This window comes from Solea solea, chromosome 10, assembly GCF_958295425.1.
Source record: "Solea solea chromosome 10, fSolSol10.1, whole genome shotgun sequence".
Lineage (NCBI taxonomy): Eukaryota > Metazoa > Chordata > Actinopteri > Pleuronectiformes > Soleidae > Solea > Solea solea.
The window spans coordinates 1,367,641-1,373,713 of NC_081143.1; the positions used below are offsets into that span (position 1 = coordinate 1,367,641).

The following is a 6,073-nucleotide window of genomic DNA, read 5'->3' on the forward strand; positions in this document are numbered from 1 at the left end:
GACAGCAAGAAGTGCCGTTTCGGTCGAGTCACCTGCTTTAAAACCAGACTGAAGAGGATCAAGAAGGTTGTTCTGGTGAAGGTAGGAGGAGAGTTGATTAAAGATAGCACGCTCCAGAGTTTTGGAGAGAAAAGGAAGAAGAGAGACAGGTCTGTAGTTATTTACTTCAGATGGGTCAAGGGTGGGTTTTTTAAGGAGGGGGGTCACTCTGGCCTCTTTAAGAGAGTCCGGAAAGCAACCAGATGATAGAGATGTGTTAATGAGGTGGGTGAGGAAAGGAAGAAGATCAGAAGCAATTGACTGAAGAAGGTGAGAGGGGATAGGGTCAAGGGGGCAGGAGGTGGGGCGGGCAGAGGTTATTAGGGAAAGAACTTGATCATGAGATAGAGGGGTGAAAGAGGATGGAGAAGGAGCTGAATTTGTGGTTGGTAGAGTGGTGAGATCAGGAGGTGGGGTTGAGAGAGAGTTAGAAAAAGTTGCTCGCGCTTCCTTCTCTGCTAAATCTTCTCTTTTTCACTTTGTTCCTCAGAAGAATTCCTCTCACCGTGTCTCTTCTTCCTCTCACCGTGTCTCCTCTTCCTCTCACCATGTCTCCTCTTCCTCTCCTCTCCACGCTCGTGCTGCTGCCGCTGTTTTGCGCGGTCGTTGCGGCGCAGTCAGACCCCGAGAGCCGCACCGGGCTCATCCAGGAGCTGCGGGCGGCGCTGGCGGAGCTGGCCGCGGAGGGGAGGACCTACCTGGGCAGACTGGCCGGGGAGCAGACGGTGCTGTCGGTGCAGAAGGTCAGGACCTGGAAATACTGCTTTATTTATGCTTATGTGTGTGTGTGTGAGACTCTGAAGACATTTCTATACATTTAATGTGTTACACAAAGGGAAACTAGAATTATTACACATTGTACAAAATGTTTTTTTTTATGTTTGAAGAGACTAGAAAACAGCACTTCTCTTTATATCATAATAACTAAATCAATATATTGTAATTTAAACTTATTTTAGTTTTACTGTTAATGTTTGAAGCTATGAGAAAGAGACTGGAAAACTGCCTTTTTCATGTATCAGTAGTAATTGTGGAAAAATGTCAGTTTTTTAATGTGTTTTTATTATTTATTGTCCATAATTAATTTTTGTTATTAAATGGATTAGTCGTTTGGTTCAGAAAATGTTTGAAAATAACGATGTTCTTAAATGTTTACTTCTGTCCACAAACCGAAATGATTCAGTTTGAATGAATGTGTTTATGAAAATGTCTTCTTCAGTGTTGTGTGTCGTTGATATCTCTGTTTTCTTCTTCTTGTCTTTTTCTCAGGCGTTCTCTCAGGTTCTCGGTGTCGTCGCAGAAAACGTGGCTAAAGGTCTGAACCTGCTTCTGCAGCACATCGCACATTTACTGAGAACTGCAGGAATCCAAGGTACAGTCGAGGAAACGCTTCGTTATTCTCACAGAAATGACAAGAAATGCACATTTAAAATGCATTAGTCTGTAAAAATACACGTCAAATGACCCGTGTGTCACTGTTGTGAGGGTTTATTGGCAGAAATAGAAAAAACACACAGCAGTATGACGGTGTAATTGCTTTAATGATAGCCTGGCTGTGCAACTAAGGATTATCAGAATCAAATAATCTGTGGATTATTCTCTCGATGAATCGAGATTTATTTTCTCTATTAAATTCAGGAAAATGTTGAAAAATGTAATGTTCACATTCAGAGATTAGAAAATGTTCACATTCAGAGATTAGAAAATATTCACATTCAGATATTAGAAAATATTCACATTCAGAGATTAGAAAATGTTCACATTCAGAGATTAGAAAATATTCACATTCAGATATTAGAAAATATTCACATTCAGAGATTAGAAAATGTTCACATTCAGAGATTAGAAAATATTCACATTCAGATATTAGAAAATATTCACATTCAGAGATTAGAAAATGTTCACATTCAGATATTAGAAAATATTCACATTCAGAGATTAGAAAATGTTCACATTCAGAGATTACAAAATATTCACATTCAGAGATTAGAAAATGTTCACATTCAGAGACGAAAGACAAGATGAAAAACATGTATTTCATTTTAGAAAAGATTACGTTATTTTATTCCTAATCCCTAAAATTGAGGATTAGATGGTGTCGTCACAGTTGCACACAGATTACAACCACAGTGTTGGTGGAAGAACTGGTTCTCATGTCCTGCAGCGTTCATGTTAATGAACTGATGAAGTTCACGTGTGTGGAGAACAGGAACCATGAGGACACACACACACACACACACACACACACACTGGGTAGGAAACCAGGAAGTGGAAAAGAAAACAACAAAGTCACAAGTTTATTTGTTGTGTGTTGGATATGAAAAGGACGTGACTGTGGTTTGACAGTCAGTGTGTTTACGTGTTGTTAAAAGTCCAGTTTTAGTCAGACTAAGACAATCATCCAGTTTTCTTAACCCTTCTCATAGACGTGTCACACGTGTGTGATGTCAGATTTTCAGCACTGTGATTCCTAAACTGTTGAATAACTGCCAGATATGCAAAGTGAAAGTTATGTTGGATAAAAAGGAGCAGAAGAACACACTCAATTCTACAGCCATACAATTAAAATAAATCCTGAATATCATGATGCTCATAAGAGGGTTAATGTCATGTAAACATGTTAGTCTGACTTAAATCGAGCGAGTTAGACTAACTAGACTAGTCTGATTACTCCTGCATGTGTACACTTATGGCGTGTTTCCACCAGCTCAACTCGCCTCGGCACAGTTAAGGTGCGTTTCCACTAGCATAGAACCTGGTACCTGCTCTGGCGACAGATGCACGACGTCGTCAGACTGCTGGCCACTGATTGGTCAGAGAGCGTTGTCACTGAAGAGTCGTGAGCACGACGTCCGACGCAAGAATCAAAGCCAACAATGTCCAACTGTAGATCAAAGTTACAGAGACATTGATGAGATGTTTGGTGGATTTAGAGACAGCACCATCGTCACCACGTTCACTGGGATTTCACTTCACTGACTGAAGGACTGAACCATTATGATTCTAATGATTCTAACGATTCTAATGATTCTCTTTCACCCAAAACAAGTGCTTTACAACTGTGTCGTGTCGAAAACAACATTTTCGAGGCGAGCTGGGACCATAGGTCTCAGATCCTGGAGTCAGGATGGTGGTTCTGCACGTGTTCCAAAATGTCCTCCCCGTTCTTTGTCCCGGTCGTAGAAGGAGACGAGGAACTGTCGTTCAGGTCTTAAACAGTGAGCTATTAAAGTCGCAGTTTCACGACAGTTAAGCGTCTTCTCTCCTCCACAGACGTCCTCCCCGTCAAAGTGACTCCAGAGGGCCTCGCCTTCGTGGCTCAGTGGGTCCTCGAGGCCCTCGTGGCCCTCGTCGGGTACTGGCTTTTCTCGCTAGCTTACCGCCTGGTGGCGTCCATCCTGAGGCGGACCCTGTGGCTGCTGAAGGCGGGCGTGGCCCTGACCGTCTTCCCGTTCATCCTGAGGGACCGTCTGCGTGCTGCTGGGCGTCTGGTCGTCGCGGGGAGGAGCCGACGCCGCCAATAAGACCGCCCACCTGGAGGAGCAGGTGAAGGTTCTGGAGCGGCGGCTGAGGGACATGGAGAGGTGGACGAAAGCAGAGTGACGTCACGGTAGGACGTGAAGGAACTTTGATGGGATCAACACACCATAATATCCAGGGTTCCCAGGGGTCCTTGAAATCCCCCAAAAAATGTTCAAGGCCCTTGAATTTGGCCCTAAATATAAGTGGGTCGTTGTCAGAATAACTCTTATCGTGATTTATCGCGAACAGAGAAACATTTTCTATATTTCATGTGAAAAAAAAACAACATTTAACATTAATGCGCCACAAGGGGGAGCTGCAGCATTATGAGCTTATTAAAGTAGAGAGAGAGTCACAGACTGTTGAAAAGACCAAAAAGAAACAGTTTGAGAAATCTCCATGTTTCTCAAGCTATGGTTCGTGGACCAAAACCAGGAAAAGTGAATACGGCACGTGATGGGAAATAAACGACAAAAAAATCACGTTAATAAATGAAATAATGACAATGAGTCACCTTCTCAAAGCTCCTCTGAACACTGATGTTTGCAGTAACCATTACTCAATTAATCCTCAACTGTTTTGATTGTCAATAATTGTTTTTGTTTTTTTAAGAATTAAAACAAGTTTCTCAGATTTTTCAGTTTCTTCAATGTGAAGATTTTCTTTGCTCCATTTTTGACAAAAATCATTAAAAGTGAAAAACAAAAAGACCTTTGAGAACGTGATCGTCCTCACCTGTTCTCACATATTATGGACCAAACAAGTACTCGATGAATCGAGAAGATAATCGACAGATTAACAGATTATGGAATAACGGTTAGGTGTAGAGAGACAGAGAGAGACATTCAAAACATCTGTTTCCCACTAAAGAAGAAGATATTTTGACTTCAGCACATTTTTAGAAGGTGCCACAAAGCCTGCGTCTTTCTTCTTTGTGTCACGGTTGGACAGCAGCTATGAAACAGATACAGCGCCACCTACGGAGGCGGAGTCAGACAAATCGATTTCCTCCTCCACAGTTGTCAAAAATCCTTTTTTTCTTGTTTTCAGCTTCATCATCTGAAGTCTGCGACGTCTACGGAAACTGCTGTTTTAAACGCTGAAGATCTCTGTTCTGCATATGTCAGAGTCACAGAATCACAGTGGATCATCAGGATGTCACTTTATTCACACATGGATGTTTTGTTGCACATACACAACAAAGATGACAAATGACAATAAAACGTCTGTTTCAGTCTCGTCTCTGAGCAGCGAGCGACTACAACTACAGTCAGTAAAACACACACACACACACACACTCGTACTTCTGTCTTTGTGAGGGAGCTTGTTTGACGTCATCACACACACACACACACACAGGTGCTGCTGCTCCACTGCTGCCTCGTGTGGTGAGATTGTGTCACTTAAATCCAGACGATGGATTCACACAATGACACGTGTGAGGCAGAAGTGGCTCAACGTCGTTACAATGGCTGCTTTTCACAAAGTGACACAAACCTTAATTTCCAGTCCAACAGATTTATAACTGCCATGGGTTTTATTGTTATTATTAGAGTGCGTGTGTGAAATCTACGAGGCTTTATTGACACAAAGTCAACGTATTCTGATCATGATCAATGCCGACTATGTGTCGTCTAACCGCGTGAAAAAGTCAAACTGCTCCTTTACAATGATAGAAGTACACACACACACACACACTCACTCACACGTTTAATATAATGTAAACAGTTTGTTGCTGCAGAAAAAACTCAGGTCAAGGACTAACGGAATTTTTGTTTAAAAAACAAACCAAAAAGGAGTCACCATCGCTGCTGAACGTGATTTCTATTTTTTAGGTGTTCCTGTTATTTGGACTACAAAGCTACATTGTCTCGCTGTAACCGTAACGCTGAGAGACGGCACACGGGTGTCGAAGGCTGCGGTGGATGAGGAGTCGTGATGTGTTTAAAAAAAGGCAGGATGGCACAGTGAAAGGCAGTCAGAGCTGTGTTTCTCCTGGTTTGGCTGTTTTTTTTACAACAAACACGAGCGTCATCACACACAGAGAGAGAGAGAGGACGGGATTTCACTTTGACGCCGACGCACAAATTCATCACGTCGACCAAACGGAGCTCAGTCGGCAGGAAGAGCTTCTAAAAAATGAACGGCACCTCGGAGATCGAGCAATATATCACAGAATCTGATCGTTATACTGCCCCCCGGTGGTAGTGTTACCACATCTACTGCAGAGATGGTAAAGTAAACTTGATGTTTGGGTTAATTATGACGCCTCTTCTGTGATACAGTCCCAGCTCGACTCGACTCGACTCGGTTCTTTTACTCTTCCAGACTCCCGACCACTGATCGCTCAGAGAGTGTCGTCACTGAAGAGTCATGAGCGCGACGTCCAACTGTAGATCAAAGTTAAAAAAACTTCAAAATCTACTTCCAAATGTCAACATTTTTAGATCATTGTTACCAAACGGAGCCGAGCCGAGTCGTGCTTGAACTGTACATTGGAAAAGCGTTGTTA

The 6,073-nt window shown here is 42.5% G+C and overlaps 1 pseudogene; it reads left to right on the top strand.

Moving 5' to 3' along the window:
* Positions 1-454: 454 nt before the first annotated feature.
* On the top strand, positions 455-4,194 carry LOC131466701 (uncharacterized; annotated as a pseudogene).
* Positions 4,195-6,073: the final 1,879 nt, after the last annotated feature.